The 22,192-nt window shown below is 44.6% G+C and overlaps 1 long non-coding RNA gene across 1 annotated transcript in view; it reads left to right on the top strand.

Annotated features, from left to right (window-relative positions):
* Positions 1-392: 392 nt before the first annotated feature.
* LOC129491823 (uncharacterized) overlaps positions 393-22,192 on the top strand; it is an 84,922-nt gene continuing 63,122 nt past the window's right edge. Inside the window, exon 1 of the long non-coding RNA XR_008660635.2 lies at positions 393-807. This is a non-coding gene — a long non-coding RNA (uncharacterized lncRNA). The remainder of the gene's footprint in view (positions 808-22,192) is intronic.

Raw genomic sequence — 22,192 nt, 5'->3', positions numbered from 1 at the left:
ACACCCACCCCCACACACGCTCACACTCACACTCACACACACTTGTGTGCACATGCCCGACCTCCGGAATCACAGTACGGCAGGGCCCCGAGGCACTTGGGTTCACCCATCACAGCTTTCTCATGGGCACCTGGACTGAAGAAGGGAGGGGACTTGCTGAGGGACCCATTTCTAGTTAGAGATAGGGTTGGCTGTACCCCAAATCTTAATCCTGGGCTTAGAATGGTGTCTGGGATTCTGAAGGTGCTGTTTTACTTCTTTCTTCCCCAGCCAATACATTTCGGCCCACAGATGTGACTAAACCCCGTACTTAGAGATTTATTCATTTTGACTCAAGCTTAGCTCACAATTACACAGCCAAGTCTCCTGGGAGGGTTTATATGTTAAGCTCTGTCAGTAATTTCTCCCCTAGCAAGAATGAGGGAGATGAAGAGCTTGGGTATCTGGGGGCTGGTGTGTCTCATGCGTGTGTGTTTTGGGGGCCGACTGAAGGAAGAGAAGGCTGGAGAGAGGGAACATGGGTCTGAGGGCACATCGCTAAGGGGTCAAGAGGCCTAAAGGGGGAGTCTAAGGCTCTCCATCGAACTTGGACTTGGTCTACATTAGACTTTAACCCCCATGAGGCTTGGACTTTCAGGCTTCCGCCCTCACACCGCGGGCAGGTGAGGCGTCTGCTACAGGCCTGGTCTCGCAGCCCCCCGCCGCCACCTTCTCCTGGAGTCTGTGTGACAGAATGGGACCTGTGGGAAAGCAGCACGTCAGCGCCCAGCCCCGCTTGCGCGCCAGCAGCTAATTAAAGCCAGGAAGGTAATTTATTGCTGAGGGAGAATGTGCGGGAGGTTTGGCTGAGCTGAAATGGCCCCCGAAGAGTTATGGAAAGCTAAAGTGGGTTTTCAGAAGCAAAAGTTAATTGCTCTTCACTTAGCATTTCAGTGTCATGTGGCTCTGAGTTACACACGCGGAGTGGAAGCCTCCACCCAGGCAGGGGACGGAGGGGCGTGCTGCAGCCGGGCCTCCCCAGTGGCTGGGGGCCGCGAACTGAAAGTGTCATCACCCCTCTCCCCGCACAGGGCAAGACGGTGCTGGCTCTCTGGACTCTCATCCCCAGGTTCTGACGGGACTAGAAGGCATTTGTGTATTGAAGAGTTTTTGTGTTGGGGAAAGAGCCCTGGTCAGGGAATCCAGTAACTGCGGGAGGGGGTGGGGCGGGGCTCCTAGTTCCCTCAGGGCAGAACTAGGAGCTTCCCTCTCTTTTATTCAAAATTGTTTCTGAGTCCAGGATGTTGGGTCAAAGAGAAGTGAGAAGTCCACACTTCTTTGGAGAATGACTTGGCCAGCTCAGAATGAGATCAGAATCCCAGTGAAAGTCTGAATGGGCTGAACACCAGCCAAGGATGGCACTTAGGTTATGTTCTGATCTGCCTGTGACTTGGGGGAGATCCTTCCCCTTTCTGGGTCTCCCTTCTGTGTAATGATCACTAAAGCACATCATCACTTCTGGCATCCAGTCACTTCTCTGAGACTGCGATTGGCCTCTCTGGGTCTCCTCGTGGATACCATTTATGCTGCACGACCCATTTGGCAGAGGGGAAGACTGAGGTCTAAGATACCTCATACCCTGACAGAGTTTATGGAAGATATGGGAGTGACCTGACTCTTAGCTGAAAATAAATAGATTTACTACATAGAAACAGGAGCTTCTTGGGTCCTAAAGTATCTCCTAGACACTTTGTGGGTGACGTGATTACTATTCTTATGGGTAATAGCGTTTGGGGGAGAGGGTTAAAAAGCTTGAATCTGAGACCCTCCAGCCAGAAGGGTGGAAAATTCTTTCATTGGGAAATGGGGCCCATGGAAAGGGAACAGCTGCCTTGCCGAGGAACCACTGCATCGAAAGGCAATCATTATCCTAACTATAGGTGTGACTAGGATTAGGTGTTAAACATTGAAAATGACTTCCACTGGTTGTGCTTAAGGAAGTGAGTGGAAAGGCTCCCACGTGGTCTCCTTGCCACATTTAGGAGGACAAGGGTAGTGCTTACCAGTGGGAAGGTAGGGGTTCTGCACTTAGGTTTTCAGCCTGGGGTAGTTTATAAACAGTAACTCTTTCTGGAGATACAGTGAGGTCTCATCTCAGTAAGGTGTTGCCTTCTAAAATCAGTGGAGAGGCAAGAGGCTCGCTTGAGCCTAGGAGTTTGAGACTGGCCTGGGCAACATAGCAAGACCCTGAATCTACAAAAAAGTAGAAAATTAGCCAGGTATGGTGGCACGCATCTGTGATCCCAGACACTTGGGAGGATCACTTGAGCCCAGGAGTTTGAGGTTACAGTGAGCTATGATCACACCACTGCATTTCAACCTGGGTGACAGAACGAGACCCTGGAGGGATGCATTCAGTCAAGTCAAAAGTATTTCGGAGAAGTATTATATTGCAGGGGCTGCTCCTGGAAACTGGAAAATGAAGAATTCTTGTTTGTTTTTGTCAGCATTCCTATTCTGTTGTCCTTTCCCTGGGAGTAAAGGGTAAGGTCTCGTTTAATGGGGGTGGGGTGATGGAGATGGTGAAAGTGATGGAGGAAATAAAGGTGTCACTCCAGTGTATTGCCCCAGTGCATCTTCAATTGAAGTCTTGGCGAGGCGCCATGGCTCATGCCTATAATCCCAGCATTTTGGGAGGCCGAGGTGGGTGGCTCACTTGAGGTCAGGAGTTCAAGACCAGCCTGGCCAACATGGCAAAGCCCTGTCTCTACTAAAAATACAAAAATTTGCCAGGCGTGGTCATGCATGCCTGTAGTCCCAGCTACTTGGGAGGCTGAGGTGGGAGATAATTGGTTGGACTCAGGAGGCGGAGGTTGCAGTGAGCTGAGGTCATGCCACTGCACTCCAGCCTGGGTGACAGAGTGAGACCCTGTCTCAAAAACAACAACAACAAAACAACAACAAAAATGCAGTTGAAGTCTCACATAAGAAACGCATATTTTACTGGTCATTCTGCTGACCCACACTGGGACCAAAGATCTTAGGCCAAGTGTCTGCAGATAATATAAGCTCAGCAAGAATTTTTAAATAAATGAGCGAATAAAAGTTCTTTAAAAAACTCTATCTTGTGTTTTCTTTCCATTGTCTTGAGGACAATGGAATTGTATGGATACATACTTTGTGGGCAAGGTTGAGTACAGTCGTGTCTGTGGTTCAAGAACTATCCTGAAAATAGTTAAGCTTTCTGGTGACAGGATGTGACACCCAACCGAAATGCTTTAGCACCTCACACATAATATTAGGGCTCAGGAATAAATCATAGCAGTGTTAATCTGAGAGTGTTGGAAATGAGATTGAATTCCCTTTGCACCAGATGCCAACATTATTGAAGCTTCTTTTTAAAACCTCCCTCTCTTTTGTTCAAAATTGTTTCTGAGTCCAGGATGTTGGGTCAAAGATAAGTGAGAAGTCCCCATTTCTTTCGAGAATGACTTGGCCAGCTCAGAATGAGATCAGAATCCCAGTGAAAGTCTGATGGGCTGAACACCAGCCAGGGATGGCACTTAGGTCATGTTCTGCTCTGCAAACCCAAACTCCCCTTAGCTAAACAAATGGTCACTCTGGTATAGCTTGAATAAGCAGAGATGAAGTGGTTTTGGGCACACGATATATATATATATATATATATATATAATTTATTTGTTAAGACAGGGTCTTGCTCTGTTGCCCAGGCTGGAACACAGTGGCATGATCACTGCAACCTTGAACTTCTGGGCTCAAGCCATCTTTCCACTTCAGCCTCCCAAGTAGCTGGAACTACAGGTACAAGGCACCACACCCAGATAATTTTTCATATTTTTTTGTAGAGATGGGGGTCTTGCTATGTTTCTAGACTGGTCTCCAACACCTGATCTCAAGTGATCCTGCTGCCTCGGCCTGCCAAACTGCTAGGATTATCAACATGAGCCACTGTGCAGAGCCAGGCACATGATTTTAGACTAGCCACTGCATTTAGGGAAGTCCCAAATGCTAAGGAAATACAAGGCCCCTCCCACAGTCATGCCGAAATATTTCGAGTGTGAGCAGCATTTGCCCAATGCAGGCATCTTGTATTCTGCCTGGATGGGGGATGGGAGGATTCTCTTTGGTTATCAGGTTCCAGTTCCAGGCCAGTGGCTCCCTGTCTCTCTGACTCCATGACAGACTTGGACACCTGGATTCACTAGTTTGGGGACTTGGAGCATAGAGTAAGGTGGCAGGGTCCCCACTGGCAAGAGGGGGTGGTAGTGCCTGCATGTGGATGCCTTTGTAAAGAGCTTGGTTTCTGTGACAATGAAGCTGGAGAGACAGTGGCCTCATTTTCTTCTGGAAGGAAATCCTAATATCTTGTTAAGATGGGATGAGAGTGGAAGTGAAAAGCATCATTTAGATGAAGAGAATAGGGAAAAGGGAAGGGGATGGACATACTGATCATTGTGCCCTTCTAGGTAGAGAAAGTCTTGCATAGGGCAAGGGAAACATTGTGAATTAACAAGGTTAAGAGCCTTTTGGAAATCAGGTTTTCTTTTTCCTCCTGCAATATACAGACCATGGTTCAATCATTCTAAACAAAGTGTGCCTCTTCTGTCCTTGAAGGCTTCTGGGGAAAAAGCTTCAGAACCAAATCTCCACAGAATATGTCCACACTTTGAGGATTTTACAGCTTCATCTACAGATAATGAAATTGAATCCCTTAGCTAGAGAGTGGACATGCAGCAGGGAACTCAACCCAGCGCAGTGCTTCTGAAACCTTTTCACTCAAGTGAGGGCGGATGGGGTGGACACTAGTCCTCAGGGATTCCCTGGCCTGAAACATCTCAGTGTAGGTGTTAAATGTTTGAAGTTTAGGGTTTAATGCTAAAAATTCTTCCATGTTTTATATGCTCTATCATCATACATCTGTATTTTAATATAAAAAAAGTTTTAAATTACCATCAGGAAACACATAATGGTATATGTATATTTCTTAGCTTGCTCAGTTGAAGGGAAAAAATCCAGTTCTGCACTGAATCCACCTTGGAACACTGAATTTAGAAGGGCAGAAGGTGGCTTATTGGTGTTAGTGGGCAGGTCTTTTTGCTTTCTGAGAATCAATAAAATGGCAACCATTTTTCACTAATTTTTGAATTGAGTCACGGTGATAACTAAGGAGAGATGTCCTGAAAATTCTCCCTTTCTTGCTGCAAATACCAGGAGATGGCATATTCAAGGTGCACTGAGCCTTGGTGAAGATCCAGGTCTGCCTGTCATGGTTTGGCCTCACCTGTGAGCAGGAAACTGCCTTGTGTTTATTCCAGGGCCAAGCTGGGTCACCTTAGCCCACAACTGTGTAAACCCCAGAGTGTGGGCGCTACAATACAAATAGCCTAGCATCACTCCATGTGGCTTCCTTATCTAGCTTTTTTTCAGTGGCGAATTCCATCTTTGAAGGAAAATAATGGTGGCGAGTTTCCTTCTGCAGCCAATCTCAGACCTCACCTATCCTGTAGCCCACTTCTTCATGGTGTTTTTTGGAGACATTTGCAAGGAATCAGAAGCAAGACTCATCACTGAGTTCCAAAATATTGCTGATGGTTATCTTTTTCTCTCCTGGTGATGCCTCATAGTCAGGGGGATTCAAAAGTCCAGGATTGAAATGGCATTAGAATAGTCTTCTCTCCATGTATTAGCCCGTTTTCACACTGCTGAGTAATTTATAAAGAAAAAGAGGTTTAATGGACTCACAGTTCCACATGGCTGGGGAGGACACACAATCATGGCAGAAGGTGAAAGGCACATTAAGACGTGCCACATGGTGGCAGACAACAGAGATTGAGAGCCAAGCCAAAGGGGAAATCCCTTATAAAATAATCAAATCTTGTGAGATTTATTCACTACCATGAGAACAGTATGGGGGGATTGTCCCCATGATTCAATTATTTCCCATGAGGTCCCACCCACAACACCTGGGAATTATGGGAGCTACAATTCAAGATGAGATTTGGGTGGGGACACAGCCAAACCATATCACTCCACTTCCATTCCATTGCCCAAACTGAAGATGGGATGGTGGTGAACCAACTGCTGCTTGGGCCTGAGATGGGATTCTGCCCTCCCCTTGTCCAGTTCTTCATTTCCCTCAGAACCCTTGGAGTTCTGTTTCCCTTTAATATGCCCCATGCTACCTCCATTGTCTTTCCTTAGTCTGAAGTTTTAATCTCCCCATCCTTATGTCTCTCAACAGAGTAATGCAAGCAAGCAGGGATCAGACCCATACCGTGTGGGAGTGGACAGCTGCTGCAGTGGGTAACTCCATGTTCACTCCATGCTGGGTGCTGGGTTTTCATACGTGGGTAGATTTATCTTTGGAGTGTAACCTTACCCAGCTCTGAAAAAGACAGCACCAGCCCATTATTGTTCCATTAGTAATGACTCTAAACTCAAGCTATTTAGCAGCTGCTGATGGGGATGGGAGATGAGAGAAGAAAGAAGAAAATCAAAGACAGCTGCTTTGCTGGTGCAGGCTCCTCTGTAAATGGGCATAGCTGGCAGTGGCTCTAGAAACACAGGCCAGTTGTATCTCCAAACTCTGGAGCTTCAGAGAGAACAGCTTCCTCTTTCTCTTTAAACGAGAACTTCTTGTGCAGAGTAGCAAAGGACCCACAAATAACTGAGCTGTACTTTGGAAATGGATCTGATGAGTCTTTTAATAGAAGAAAATCATCATTATTTCCCAAGAGCTCACATTCCCATAACATTTTTATTAGCAGCCTCTCTTCTAAATAAACTTCAGTGGATTGATTTTGGTGGGGTTTTCTCATTTGAAATATTCCGTTAAATAATGACTGTGGGTATAGGCTCATCATCACTGTAGTTATTATTGTGATCAGCATCAGCAACTCCATTGTTATATTTATGTAGCACTTAGGAAGCTCTCAGAACACTTCAGGTATATTACTTCATTTGTCCTCATAGCATCCTGGTAAGGAAAGGAGGGGGCCCCATTAGAACAACACTGAGCAGAGACCTCTCCTCTCTGTGCCTCTGTAAGTAAATCCCCCTTTGGGGTGTGGCCAGGAGGAAGCCCTCTGTCCCCCTCTTCTATAGATTCCCCTGTGTCAATATAAGGCAGAGGGAGATTGCTCCAGGGTAAGTTACAGCCACCCGGAGGCTGGAGCCCTTAAAAGGCTTGGCTCAGGGTAGAGCAGAGGGCACTGCCAGTGGAACAGGGGCATGGCTGTTGGAAATCACCCCGACTAACTGGCCCCCGACTTGCCCTTTTGTCTTGCCTTGGTCCCAAGAGGCCAAAATTCCTACAAGAGGGTGGCATCATGAAAGAGTGCCAAGATGCTGGCTGGGAATCAGAAGATCTAGTTCAAATCCTGGTTCTACCACTTGTTAGATTTGCTTCTTGGGCCAGTCTCTTAACATCTGAAGCTTCATTTCCTCCTTTAGAACAGAAGGGAAATGGATCCTCCTTTATGGGATTTTGTGAGGACTAAATGGGATAACCTATATAAATGTGCCCAGCATAATGGATGGGACATAGGTATGCAACAGACGTTCATTCAATTTCTTCATTTAATTTTTCTATTCTGGTAAAACCTAAACTCTCTGTCCAGTATGACTTTGAGAACTAAGAGGGAAAATAACACAAGTTGGATAGGTTTATCATTTTAGTCATTGTCTTGTCAGAAATCATGTGTTTTCTTACCTATACTGTATTGAGGAAAAGCTAGTGACTCATAATTAGTATATATATATATTTTTTCAATTCCAAAAGTTGTAAGAATAATACTTTATTTTCATTACGATAAAGACATCTTACTAAAAAAAGATCAGTGCAAATGCAATAATAACAAAGAATTAAGGGCAACTGATTTAATTTGGTTAAAAAATGGGAGAGGAGACTAAGGGAGAAGCATCAGAAACCCAAATTCACACCCTAAAGCCCCAGAAGAACATTCTAGTATTGAATTTAATGTAGGGAACTTCCATTTTGGAAGTTTATTACCTTACAGTAATAGAGTGGGTTTCTTTTAATTTTTATTTTTTTATTATACTTTAAGTTCTAGGGTACATGTGCACAACGTGCAGGTTTGTTACATGTGTATACATGAGCCATGTTGGTGTGCTGCACCCATTAACTCATCATTACATTAGGTATATCTCCTAATGCTACCCCTCCCCGCTCCCCCCACCTCCAACAGACCCTGGTGTGTGATGTTTCCCTTCCTGTGTCCAAGTGTTCTCATTGTTCAGTTCTCACCTATGAGTGAAAACATGAGGTGTTTGGTTTTTTGTGATTGCAATAGTTTGCTGAGAATGATAGTTTCCAGCTTCATCCATGTCCCTACAAAGGACATGAACTCATCCTTTTTTATGGCTGCATAGTATTCCATGGAGTATATGTGCCACATTTTCTTAATCCAGTCTATCATTGATGCACATTTGGGTTGGTTCCAAGTCTTTGGGTGGGGACACAGCCAAACCATATCACTCCACATCCATTCCATTGCCCAAACTGAAGATGGGATGGTGATGAACCAACTGCTGCATGGGCCTGAGATGGGATTCTGCCCTCCCTTTGCCCAGTTCTTCATTTCTCCCAGAACCCTTGGAGTTCTGTTTCCCTTTAATATGCCCCATGCTACCTCCATTGTCTTTCCTTAGTCTAAAGTTTTGTTTTGTTTTGTTTTGTTTTTTTTTGAGACGGAGTCTTGCTCTGTCACCCAGGCTGGAATGCAGTGGCACAATCTCAGCTCACTGCAAGCTCTGCCTCCCAGGTTCACGCCATTCTCCTGCCTCAGCCTCTCCAAGTAGCTGGGACTACAGGCACCCACCACCACCCCTGGCTAATTTTTTGTATTTTTAGTAGAGACGGGGTTTTACCGTGGTCTCAATCTCCTGACCTCGTGATCCACCTGCCTTGGCCTCCCACAGTGCTGGGATTACAAGTGTGAGCCATTGCGCCCGGCCAGTCTGAAGTTTTAATCTCCCCATCCTCATGTCCCTAAACAGCCCCCTGGCTGCTCTGCTGACCACATCTCCAGGCTAGCACTGTCTTGGGAAAGTGTGTCATTAGCTACTTTGCTAATCCCTGCAAGTTAACCTTTGCAGCAGAGTCTGTGCACTCTACAGATTGGTAAAGTCTTCTGAGGAACCAAATCTCCTTGAACATGCCCTCAGCTAGGGGCAGTCCAATGCCGGTGTTCCTTTTGCATTATCCCAAGAAGCAGAGGGAAAGTTGGAGGTCGAATAGTTAGGGCATTTCCTCATGCAGGCTTCCCTGCACACAGACACATCAGGAAGAACATACAACACAAAGAAGACTTTCCCTTGCACAATTCACCCATACCTTATTTTCCTTTATAGTTTTATGAAACAAAACAAAGTCTAGCTGCCTTTTGAGTTCAATTCAATTGAGTACTAACAAGGGCAACTCACCACACTGAGCACTGTGAGGCTATCACAATGAATATGACTATGTCCCTATCTCTACTCAACGGGGCTCACCATCTAGGAGGAGAGGTAGACAAACATATAATTAACTAAGATAACAAGGCAGATGGTCAGGGGTGCTTTTATAAAGTCCCTAAATATGATGGGAGAATACTTCCAACTAGAAAAGAGATTTCATCAAATCTTTTGTTAGGAGGTAGCTAGGTCTTGATTTGGACCTTAGATGATTGGTATAGTTGCAATAAAAACACATTAGAAGATGGGGAAGGCATTTAAGATAGAAGAAATAGTTCAAGGCAAGGCAGTGAGAGGGGAAAGATTCCTTTATTCATATTGAAGTCCATCCTTGTTAACACATACACAGATAAACTACAAAAGCCAGCTTCCTGAAAAGCATTCTGGGGTGGGAGGAGGGAAATGCTGCTCGGTGTTCATTCGTCCAAAGGGCCCAGAACCTCTTAAAGGTTTCTGGTCTCATTGCACATTATTGCCTACTTTCTCTGGACCAAGAGTATACAGATTCTGAAATGCATATTCAGTTTAGCTAGAAAAATTATAAGAATGGAAAAGAAGTGCTCAACTGAAGGATGATTGGAAACCTTAAATGTAAATATCATTTAAAAATTAATGTTCATACTCTTCCTCTTTTGAAGGTAATGTGCTTTGAAGTGGAGCTGGAAGGAAATGATGTTTTCCTGACTTTGTCCTTGCCCGTGCCAGACATCACTAATTGAACCCGGCATGCTTTCCCCCTGAGCTGGGCCTCTTGTCAGACAGAGCGCCCTGAGATATTCCAGGCAGTCTCTGCTATTCAGCCAGTTGTATTATACCAGATGAAGTCTCTTTGCCATTTTCTGTTTAAAGTCTTAAAACTTTACTACTATCTGAAATACCAAGTAGCTTTCTCATGAAATACAAAGACTTAAAGCAGGGAGAAATTTTGTATCATCTAGCACCTTGAGAATCTCTAAATATGAATGGAAGTTGCTGAGAGGGCTCTAAGACTAATACAAAGATGTTCTCACTCTCCTGTCCTCCCTGTGATTTAATAGTATAAATATGAGGTTGAAAGAGGCAGGAGATATGTGAAGAAATATAAAATACACACAGAAAAATAACCATTGGCTTAGATCAATAGTTCTCAACCTGGATGTACATCTGAATTGCTCACTTGTTTTAAATGCAGATTCCTGGGCCCCATTTTAGACTAAATCAGAATTTCTGGTCTTGGAGCTTGGAAACACCATATTTACCAAACATCCTAAGTAATTCTTCTGCACTATTCCTGAGATCAGCCCATGAACCTATGTTTGGGAACCAGAGACTTAAATGACAGAAATATTTCAGCCCTTGTTTACGTCTTTGGATGGTTGGCCAAAAATGCCATATTCATTTCCCATGGCTGAGCTACCTTACATTCCATGGTGTTCCAGGTACTGAAAAACTGCATTCATTTGGATATTGGAAATGAGTTTGCAATTTCCAAAGGGATTGGCCATTTGGATGAACATAAGTCATGCTTCATGGAGATCAATCTTTAGGATGTGTCTGAATTATCTTGCATCCATATTGTTTGGGCTTGGTTTTAAGAATTAAAGAAGAGAGAAAAGTAGTTTATGTTGACCAGGAAGATAAATTATCCTGAAATTTCTCATTGTCTCAGTTCATTTTGTGCTGCTATAACAGAATACCTAAGGCTGGATAATTTATAAAAAATATAATTTATTTCTCACAGTTCCAGAGGGCTGGGAAGTCCAAGATCATGACACCAGCATCTTGTGTCTGGTGAGGCCTCTCTTGCTGCATCCTCATATGGCAGACAGTAAAACGGCATGTGGGGCTGAACATTGTGCCCTCACATGGCAGAAGGGAAAAAGAAAGTGAACTCACTCCTGCAAGCCCTTTTTATAGTGGCATGAATCCATTCATGAGGTTGGAGTCCTTATGACCTAAACACTTCTCATTAGGCCCCACATTCCAATAGTACTACACTGGGGACTAAGTTTCAACATAAGTTTGAGAGGGGACAAAAACATTCAAACCATAGAACTGGTTATGTGGTCAATATTTGAGTTCACTTGACTTTCGGTAATAAGTATCATATACTGTACATCTATTCTGCACTGGGCACCTCACTAGGACTAGATATACATTGTCTAAAGCAGTTCTTAAAATAATCCGATGAAGAAATGATCATTATTTCCAGAAGAGGAAATTTGGGTTCAGAAAAGTTAAGTAACTTTCCTTGAAAGACACAGGATATGGATGTGAATCTTTGAAACTATCTGACTCCAAAATGTTTATTCTTATTTACTACATTCTAAATTCTGTTTCCAAGAAATATGCTGTTTAGTGACATTGCTGGGACCAAATTCAAGCTCCATAATTAGTGTTGCAAACTTCAAGACATAAGTGAGAAGGACGCTTACTAGATGTAGTAGTAGTGGTCTGTTAAATTCTGGTGTTCTCATTGACTTGATAGAATTTCATCAAGTTTAGCACTAGGCCTATTATTTGTCTACTTTTTTATGTATAAAGTATGTTAAACTGTGTTAGGATTAATTTCAGTCCTCAAATTTATATTTTGGAAAAGTTAAAGGCTCTTCCTTACCCTGTTGTTAAAAAGCCCCCAAAACAACCAATGTGGTTCTTACACATGTGGCTTTCCATGTGTATGAGCAACACATGTTCCATGGAACATGTTTCCATGGAACAACCTGGCCACTCCTCCTGTAGAGTGGATTCTGGGAAGTGTACATGGAAAAGGACCCATCTGGTGCCCACTAGACTGAATGATCATCCAGTGTATGAAAGAGTGCTAGGCCAGATGCGGTGGCTCATGCCTGTAATCCCAGCACTTTGGGAGGCTGAGGTTGACAGATTGCTTGAGGCCAGGAGTTCGAGACCAGCCTCGGCAACATGGCAAAACCCCCATCTCTATCAAAAATACAAAAATTAGCCAGGTGTGGTGGTGTGCCTGGGAGGCTGAGGCACGAGAATTGCTGGAACACAGAAAGCGGAGGTTGCAGCGAGCTGAGATAGTGTCACTACACTCCAGCATGGATGACTGAGCATGACTCTGTCTGAAAAAAGAATGAAAGAAAGAGAGAAAGAAAGAAAGAAAAAGAAAGAAAGAAGAGTCTCCCAGACCACAGTGCAATCAAACTAGAACTCACTAGTTTGGGGATTAAGAAACTCACTCAAGGGGCCGGGCGCAGTGGCTCAAGCCTGTAATCCCAGCACTTTGGGAGGCCGAGGCGGGCGGATCACGAGGTCAGGAGATCGAGACCACGGTGAAACCCTGTCTCTACTAAAAATACAAAAAATTAGCCGGGCGTGGTGGTGGGCACCTGTAGTCCCAGCTACTCGGGAGGCTGAGGCAGGAGAATGGCGTGAACCCAGGAGGCGGAGCTTGCAGTGAGCCGAGATCGCGCCACTGCACTCCAGCCTGGGGGACAGAGCAAGACTCCGTCTCAAAAAAAAAAAAAAAAAAAAAAAAAGAAACTCACTCAAAACCACTCAACTACAGAACACAGAAGGTGGAGGTTGCAGCAAGCTGAGATCGTGCCACTACACTCCAGCATGGATGACTGAGCATGACTCTGTCTGAAAAAAGAATGAAAGAAAAAGAGAAAGAAAAAAAGAAAAAGAAAGAAAGAAAGAAGAGTCTCTCAGACCACAGTGCAATCAAACTAGAACTCACTAGTTTGAGGATTAAGAAACTCACTCAAAACTGCTCAACTACATGGAAACTGAACAACCTGCTCCTGAATGACTACTGGGTACATAATGAAATGAAGGCAGAAATAAAGATGTTCTTGAAACCAACGAGAACAAAGACACAACATACCAGAATCTCTGGGACACATTCAAAGCAGTGTGTGGTGGGAAATTTATAGCACTAAATGCCCACAAGAGAAAGCAGGAAAGATTCAAAATTGACACCCTAACATCACAATTAAAAGAACTAGAAAAGCAAGAGCAAACACATTCAAAAGCTAGCAGAAGGCAAGAAATAACTAAAATCAGAGCAGAACTGAAGGAAATAGAAAAACCCTTCAAAAAATTAATGAATCCAGGAGCTGGTTTTTTGAAAAGATCAACAAAATCGCTAGACCGCTAGCAAGACTAATAAAGAAGAAAAGAGAGAAGAATCAAATAGATGCAATAAAAAATGATAAAGGGGATATCACCACTGATCCCAGAGAAATACAAGCTACCATCAGAGAATACTACAAACACCTTTATGCAAATAAACTAGAAAATCCAGAAGAAATGGATAAGTTCCTCGACACATACACCCTCCCAAGACTAAACCAGGAAGTAGTTGAATCTCTGAATAGACCAATAACAGGCTCTGAAATTGTGGCAATAATCAATAGCTTACCAACCAAAAAAAGTCCAGGACCTGATGGATTCACAGCCAAATTCTACCAGAGGTACAAGGAGGAGCTGGTATCATTCCTTCTGAAATTATTCCAATCAATAGAAAAAGAAGGAATCCTCCCTAACTCATTTTATGAGGCCAGCATCATCCTGATACCAAAGCCTGGCAGAGACATAACCAAAAAAGAGAATTTTAGACCAATATCCTTGATGAACATTGATGCAAAAATCCTCAATAAAATACTGGCAAACTGAATCCAGCAGCAGACCAAAAAGCTTATCCACCATGATCAAGTGGGCTTCATCCCTGGGATGCAAGGCTGGTTCAATATACACAAATCAATAAATGTAATCCAGCATATAAACAGAACCAAAGACAAAAACCACATGATTATCTTAATAGATGCAGAAAAGGCCTTTGACAAAATTCAACAACGCTTCATGCTAAAAACTCTCAATAAATTAGGTATTGATCGGATGTATCTCAAAATAATAAGAGCTATCTATGACAAACCCACAGCCAATATCATACTGAATGGGCAAAAACTGGAAGCATTCCCTTTGAAAACCGGCACAAGACAGGGATGCCCTCTCTCACCACTCCTATTCAACATAGTGTTGGAAGTTCTGGCCAGAGCAATTAGGCAGGAGAAGGAAATAAAGGGTCTTCAATTAGGAAAAGAGGAAATCAAATTGTCCCTGTTTGCAGAGGACATGATTGTATATCTAGAAAACCCCATTGTCTCAGCCCAAAATCTCCTTAAGCTGATAAGCAACTTCAGCAAAGTCTCAGGATACAAAATCAATGAACAAAAATCAGAAGCATTCTTATACACCAATAGCAGACAAACAGAGAGCCAAATCATGAGTGAACTCCCATTCACAATTGCTTCAAAGAGAATAAAATACCTAGGAATCCAACTTACAAGGGATGTGAAGGACCTCTTCAAGGAGAACTACAAACCACTGCTCAATGAAATAAAAGAGGACACAATCAAATGGAAGAATATTCCATGCTCATGGGTAGGAAAATCAATATCATGAGAATGGCCATACTGCCCAAGGTAATTTATAGATTCAATGCCATCCCCATCAAGCTACCAATGACTTTCTTCACAGAACTGGAAAAAACTACTTTAAAGTTCATAGGGAACCAAAAAAGAGCCCGCATCGCCAAGTCAATCCTAAGCCAAAAGAACAAAGCCGGAGGCATCACATGACCTGATTTCAAACTATACTACAAGGCTACAGTAACCAAAACAGCATGGTACTGGTACCAAAACAGAGATATAGATCAATGGAACAGAACAGAGCCCTCAGAAATAATGCCGCATATCTACAACCATCTGATCTTTGACAAACCTGACAAAAACAAGCAATGGGGAAAGGATTCCCTATTTAATAAATTGTGCTGGGAAAACTGGCTAGCCATATGTAGAAAGCTGAAACTGGATCCCTGCCTTACACCTTATACAAAAATTAATTCAAGATGGATTAAAGACTTACATGTTAGACCTAAAACCATAAAAACTCTAGAAGAAAACCTAGGCAATACCATTCAGGACATAGGCATGGGCACGGACTTCATGTCTAAAACACCAAAAGCAATGGCAACAAAAGCCAAAATTGACAAATGGGATCTAATTAAACTAAAGAGCTTCTGCACAGCAAAAGAAACTACCATCAGAGTAAACAGGCAACCTACAAAATGGGAGAAAATTTTCACAACCTACTCATCTGACAAAGGGCTAATATCCAGAATCTACAATGAACTCAAACAAATTTACAAGAAAAAAACAAACAACCCCATCAAAAAGTGGGTGAAGGATATGAACAGACACTTCTCAAAAGAAGACATTTATGCAGCCAAAAAACACATGAAAAAACGCTCATCATCACTGGCCGTCAGAGAAATGCAAATCAAAACCACAATGAGATACCATCTCACACCAGTTAGAATGGCGATCATTAAAAAGTCAGGAAACAACAGGTGCTGGAGAGGATGTGGAGAAATACGAACACTTTTACACTGTTGGTGGGACTGTAAACTAGTCCAACCATTGTGGAAGTCAGTGTGGCAATTCCTCAGGGATCTAGAACTAGAAATACCATCTGACCCAGCCATCTCATTACTGGGTGTATACCCAAAGGATTATAAATCATGCTGCTATAAAGACACATGCACACGTATGTTTATTGCGGCACTATTCACAATAGCAAAGACTTGGAACTAACCCAAATATCCAATAACAATAGACTGGATTAAGAAAATGTGGCACATATACACCATGGAATACTATGCAGCCATAAAATGATGAGTTCATGTCCTTTGTAGGGACATGGATGAAGCTGGAAACTATCATTCTCAGCAAACTATCGCAAGGACAAAAAACCAAACACCACATGTTCACACTCATAGGTGGGAATTGAACAATGAGAACACATGGACACAGGAAGGGGAACATCACACTCCGGGGACTGTTGTGGGGTGGGGGGAGGGGGGAGGGATAGCATTAGGAGATATACCTAATGCTAAATGACGAGTTAATGGGTGCAGCACACCAACATGGCACATGTATACATATGTAACAAACCTGCACATTGTGCACATGTACCCTAAAACTTAAAGCATAATAATAATAAAATAAAAAAAAAGAAGAAAGAAAGGAAGGAAGGAAGGAAGGAAGGAAGGAAGGAAGGAAGGAAGGAAGTCTGATGAGTAGTCAGGAGGTTTGGTTTCTTAGTAGCTCTGCCACTCAGTAACTCTGTTATCTTGAGCAAGTCATTTTACCTAAGACAAAATGATTTGTGTGTGTGATGGCACACACAGAGCCCTTTAGCATATTTCTTGGAGAATTATCTGATACAAGCTGTTTCCCCCCTTTCAAGAACTCAGATCTGCTTCTCACCAAATTCATGTTTCTACAGAAGTCCTGTGAGTTAGAAGTCCTCCGTTTCCATGCAAATCTTTTGGACTAGAGGCCATAAAGTTATTTACTTGATCTAATATGTCATGATTCTTGAAAAACACTTTAGCCAGGGAGCTGGCAAAGAGACCGATAGGGCCTCATCAGTGGCACTGTTGTCAATGCCCTCACCAGATCAGAATGGTCAGAGGGTGGGCAACCCAGACCAGGCTCCTGAGATGCCTACTGTCCCCTGACTTCTGGTCTGCCTCCTTTCTGGCCTGAGGTTGTTACATTCTTTTCTTCTCGGGAGACAGTTGTAGTGTATTGTAGTACTACATTCTTTGATATTTCTTGTTGGGGTGAAATCTTCAAGCAAAAAGTTGAGTAGACTCCTTCATACATAGCTCATTGCTTTTGTAAATGCTGGTGACCCATCACATCCCACCCTTCCCATGAGCTAGAATAGCCTGGGCTGCTTGGGCAACAGTATCACTAGATGATTCACAGGGATTTGAACCTGAAGGGACCTTATCAAGCATCTAGTCCAACAACTTTATTGCACAGATGAGATAAGAAGCCCCAAGAGGGAAAATGACTCAAAGATATCCAGCCAGTTAGTGAAGCAGTTGACACCCCGTTTTCAAATTTATGTTGTAAGCATAATAATAAAATCTACTGCCACAGAATTATTGTGAAGGTATTTAAATGGGATGGCACACACAGAGCCCTTTAGCACATTTCTTGGAATAGAGAACCATCTGATACAAGCTGTTCCCTCCCTTTCTAGAACTCAGATCTGCTTCTCATCATACTCATATTTCCACAGGAATCCTATGAGTTAGAATGAGCAGATTTTATCATCCTTTACTCTGCAGAATGCCAACCCATACAGGAGTAAGCTGAGCTGCCCACGTTTAATCATGCCCTAGTGGCAAAATCTGACTTGGCGCATGTTATGTATTAAAAAAATGTCTGGGGTTACTGAACACTAGAACCCATTCCTCCTGACTCTTAATCCAGTGATCTTTCCATTATACCATGCTGATTGACGGGCGGGTGCGCATGAGCTCCTTTAAATTGCTGTGAATACCAGCATGGTGACAGATGACTGCGAACACATGGGGCCACAGCCCCAGTATGTCCTAAGCCTGTCAGTGTAATTTTATTATCACGCATTTATCAAGGCTACCACGTGCATGCAGGAGCTTTGCTTACTGCTGAGATGAATATAAAAATGAGTAGTAAGATACAGCCCCTGCCCTCAAGGAGCACTTAATTTGATAATAAAGACAGACTTAGACATAAATAATTCCAATGTAAGGCAGATAGCAATCCATGACTACTCCATATGTGCTACAAGAGAGTACAGGGATTAAGACCTCACCTGTTGACATGGTGAGAGTGAGGTGGGCTAGGACAGGGCTTCCCCCCAAATGTCTCCATCCAGCTGAAGGGGCAGGGAACACGCTTCATGGTCCAGTTGGGACTCCAGCCTCGTGAGTTCCTTGCCTCTGACTGCGGGTGAGCATAGCTGGGTCACTGTCTTGCCTTCTTTAGCCACTGCAAAATGGGAGAACATCCCCTTTCTTGCTCGGAGCTTAAAAGGAACTGGGTGGTCATTTGGTCTAGATCTCTGCTTCTGGGCAGGACTGCCCTCACCCGTGCTGACATGCAAGAATCTGCACTCTATATGCAGAACAGCGAAACATTATTCTTTTTCTCTCTTCTCTGTGTTTTGGTGGTAGAAGTGGGGCGGGGGTTGAGAATAGTGTAGGGGAGAAAAGAGGGGGAGGTAAAGGGAATTGTAGGTCGATGCTTGACAAGGGGAGTTGGGTCACCCAGGGAAAATATGGCCTTGCTCTCCACTGGCAGATTCCCAGAGAAGCTCTGACTGTTCCCCACCTGTCCTGTGCTCCCCCCGCCACCCCCCGGTGCTGCTGTCCCTGCCTGCACGGAGCAGGGAGGCGATGATGAATTTCCCCCGAACGGCATTACAGACAGTCATAAATAACACTTTGCTCTTTGGTGACGGCACTTTCCATTAGAGCTGCCTGTGCCGGGCTGTTGCTACCCCCAGTCTTCTGCTGGGGACTTGCAGTAAAATTTATCAGCGAGCTTTCTGCACCTAATAAATCATCCCCTCCGGGAGCCATCTGGCAGATAAGGCCATGAGAACCCACATGCTCTGCAGAGGCGGAGTCAGAGTGAGAGGCGGCCCTGGTAGCCCCAGGCCCTGTTGAGGGGGACTCTCTTTCTCTCCAGCAGCCTGGCCTGTCAGACTCTTCCTGGCTTATCTCATGAGACTGACGATGGGGGCCCTGGAGAGGGCAGCTGCTCCAGCTCCCTGAACCGTGTGGCTTCCCACTCTGGGGCTAGGCCTACAGATCACCTCCTTCTCACGCTGTCTACACCCAGGTGTCCAAAAGGTGCCGGGGTCTGTCACCAGGCCAGAGCAGGGGTACCCTAGGCCAAGACAGGTGCTGTGATGGGCATGACTGTTGCCTAAGCGAATGCTCCTTGGTGTGTTCTAGAGACATGAGTATTGGCCAGCATCAAAGCAATCTCGTAGTGATAAGTAACTTCCTGTTTGGATGGAAGGCATCAAGGAGCACCTCTTAATGCAGGGCGATGCTTCTTCACATGTCTATCCCCATGTTTTTTGAGCAACAACTACCATGATCTTACAGATTTCTTTCCAATATGTATTACTTTCTGTGAGTGCACAGTATGGGAGGTTCTAAAGGATGCTGGACCTAGAGGGTAGAGTTGCTTAGATCAATGATCACAGTTCTTTCCTTAAGGCATTTACAATCTGCTTGGAGAGACTAGCTTAAAACCAAAGTCTCAGGTGTGGTGATTGTAGTGTTCACTCTCACAGCAAGACACAGTGCTTGCAGGATACGACCTACAGCTGTGTGGGATGCACGAGTGGTTGGGTTTCTGGTCTTCTAGTCCCAGTGTCTAGCACAGTGCCTGGTGTGTCGAAGCACCCAGTGTATGTGTGTTGAACTGTATTGAGGGACATGTGGCAGGGAGCAAAGTGCCCGACACAGTTGCCAATACAAAGTAGAGTATGAGAGTGAAATGAAAAAGAGCTGAATAAAAACAGCATCATCATTCCCAGGCCCCAGCAGAGTGTGCGCCCTGTTCTTTAGGGTTAACTGGGTGATCTAGGAACGAAATCCTTTTCTGGGCATGGATAACCTGTGCTCCTGTCCTGGCCCTGCAGCGAGCTGCCTGAGCTTGCTCAAGGCATGCTCTAGCCTCTGTTTTCTCATTTGTAAAACAATAGGGAAAAGACAAGGCAATTTTTTGGAGGGTAATTTTTAGTATTATTGCTATTAGAATACTTCCTCTTTTTTCCCTTGCTGGTGCCTGCTTTTGTTTGAAGGACAAGAGGCTGGAGGGGTAAAGCCAGGAAGAACTCTTCTCTTTTCTTCCCTCCTGGGCCACTTCTCAGCTGAGATAACCTTGTTGAAGGTCCAAATGTGGGCGCCACACAGCTAGAGCTTGAGCATCCTGGAGTTCTTCCCTGGGGGTCATTCTTTAGGAGGACACCTATCATGCTGCCTCTGATTGCTGTGGACACATCCCGAGAAAACATTAAATGGAGTGTCCGGAAGATGCTTAGCTTAGCTATGCATTTAATTTGGCGGTAATTGAAATTTGCCAACAAAGATTTGCATGTAATCTGTGATTCTGTTTTTCAATTAAAATTGCTTTCTTCTTGTGGATGGGAAGTACTTGGGTTCTTTCCTTCTCACAGCACCTTGCAAACACTCATCCCTCACTTCTTTGGGGGCTGGAGAGAGGGTAGGGGTGTGGTGCAAGGAGGTAGAGTCTGGCAGGACAGTGGTGCAGGATAGGCTGGTGCTGGGGGTAAGGCTGATGGATAAGAGGTACGGTGAGGGCTTGAGCCTCCCTTGTCTGCAATGGTCTCAGAAAAGGAACCCCAGCTGGGACTTCAAGATCTCAGTTTCTAGGGGTCAGACAAGGGTTGGGGGACTGGGAGGTATAGTCAGAAGTGGGGAGAGCCAACCAGTTCTCCATGGCCAGACAAGGCTAGTAGTAAGAAGCCAGGGACAAGGCACCAGGCTCAGGTCCTGGGATGTAGGAAGTGTCTTTTCTCTTATCTACCTCTTCCCCTCTGGGTGAGTGTGGCCTTTGATAAAGGTGAGCAGCAATAGAGCTCCTGGGAGAAGAGAACTGATGGAAAAGTGTCTTCCAAGGATGGCTGGAGAGGGGAAGGGAGGACAGGAAGCAGGGGCTGGAGAGGGGAAGGGAGGACAGGAAGCAGGAAGCAGTAGGTATGAAAATCGCACCTACCTGAGTGGGGGCTGGGAGAAGCCAGCTGCTAGGGTGTGAATGTTTGTGTCCCCCCTCCCAACCCCAAATTTGTATGTTGACACCTAATCCTGGTACAATAGTATTAGGAGGTGAGGATTTTTTGGACGATGACAGAGCTCCCATGCCTAGGATCAATGTCCTTACAGAAGAGGCTTGAAGGAACCCTTCTGTGCCTTGCGCTGCATGAAGATAGAAAGAAGGCACCATCTATGAAGCAGTGGGAAACCTCAGTAGACACTGAATCTGCCGACACCTTCATCTTGGACTTCCCAGCCTCCAAACTGTGAGCAGTAAATTTCTGTTATTTATAAGGCACCCAGTCTAGGGTATTTTGTTATAGCAGCCTGAGGACTAAGACGCCAGCCCACTGGTCTGTGAGAGTCCTGAGGGCTGGAGCTGTGTCATCATGACCCCTTTCTATGCCTGGTACCTGGCACGGTACCTGGCACATGGTAAGAATGAAGTTTGTTAAAATGAAAAGTTGGTTGAATGTGATAATATGAGTGAAAGGGCATTTTGTAAACTGTAACAGCCATTTTTGGTACTCTGACAGCCTTACTATTTCTGAAAATAAGATGGGGTATTTGACCCAAGGCTGAACTGATTCTGGGCTGATCCCTGGGTAGGATAGGGCCCCGGAAAAGGTCAGAGGAGATAGAGGAGGTGCTCCAAGTTCCTGACTGGAGGCCTTTCCAGGAGCTGGAATTTGTGGTGATTTGCTGCTCTAGACCCAGGTCCCACCAGGTGCCTCAGCTGGGGAGCACTTTCCAGGTCTGGGCCCACCCCCTTGGTGGTGGCAGAAGGATCAACATCCGCATCAGGCTGGCAACACCATGCTGGGACAGGCACCAAGAGGGCTTGGTACAAAGAGAGCCAGTGAGGGGGCTTGCAGGAGAGGCAGTTTGGTTCTCGTAGCCAGGTTGGAGGTGGAAATAAGAGCCATTTGAAGAATTAGTGGCGGATTTTAGCTGCAGTGGAGGGTGTGCAGCTTTGGGCAGGGCAAGGGTCCTTCTCACCACCCCGGCAAGTGTTTTTTTGTCTATTTCTTTCAAGTGGAGATACTCCCTTCTACCTGGCCAGACAGCTGAACT

The sequence above is a fragment of the Symphalangus syndactylus genome, chromosome 10, assembly GCF_028878055.3.
Source record: "Symphalangus syndactylus isolate Jambi chromosome 10, NHGRI_mSymSyn1-v2.1_pri, whole genome shotgun sequence".
In the NCBI taxonomy this organism is placed as follows: domain Eukaryota; kingdom Metazoa; phylum Chordata; class Mammalia; order Primates; family Hylobatidae; genus Symphalangus; species Symphalangus syndactylus.
The sequence above is the reverse complement of the archived record's forward strand: the minus strand, read 5'-3'. Positions and strand labels throughout refer to the sequence as shown.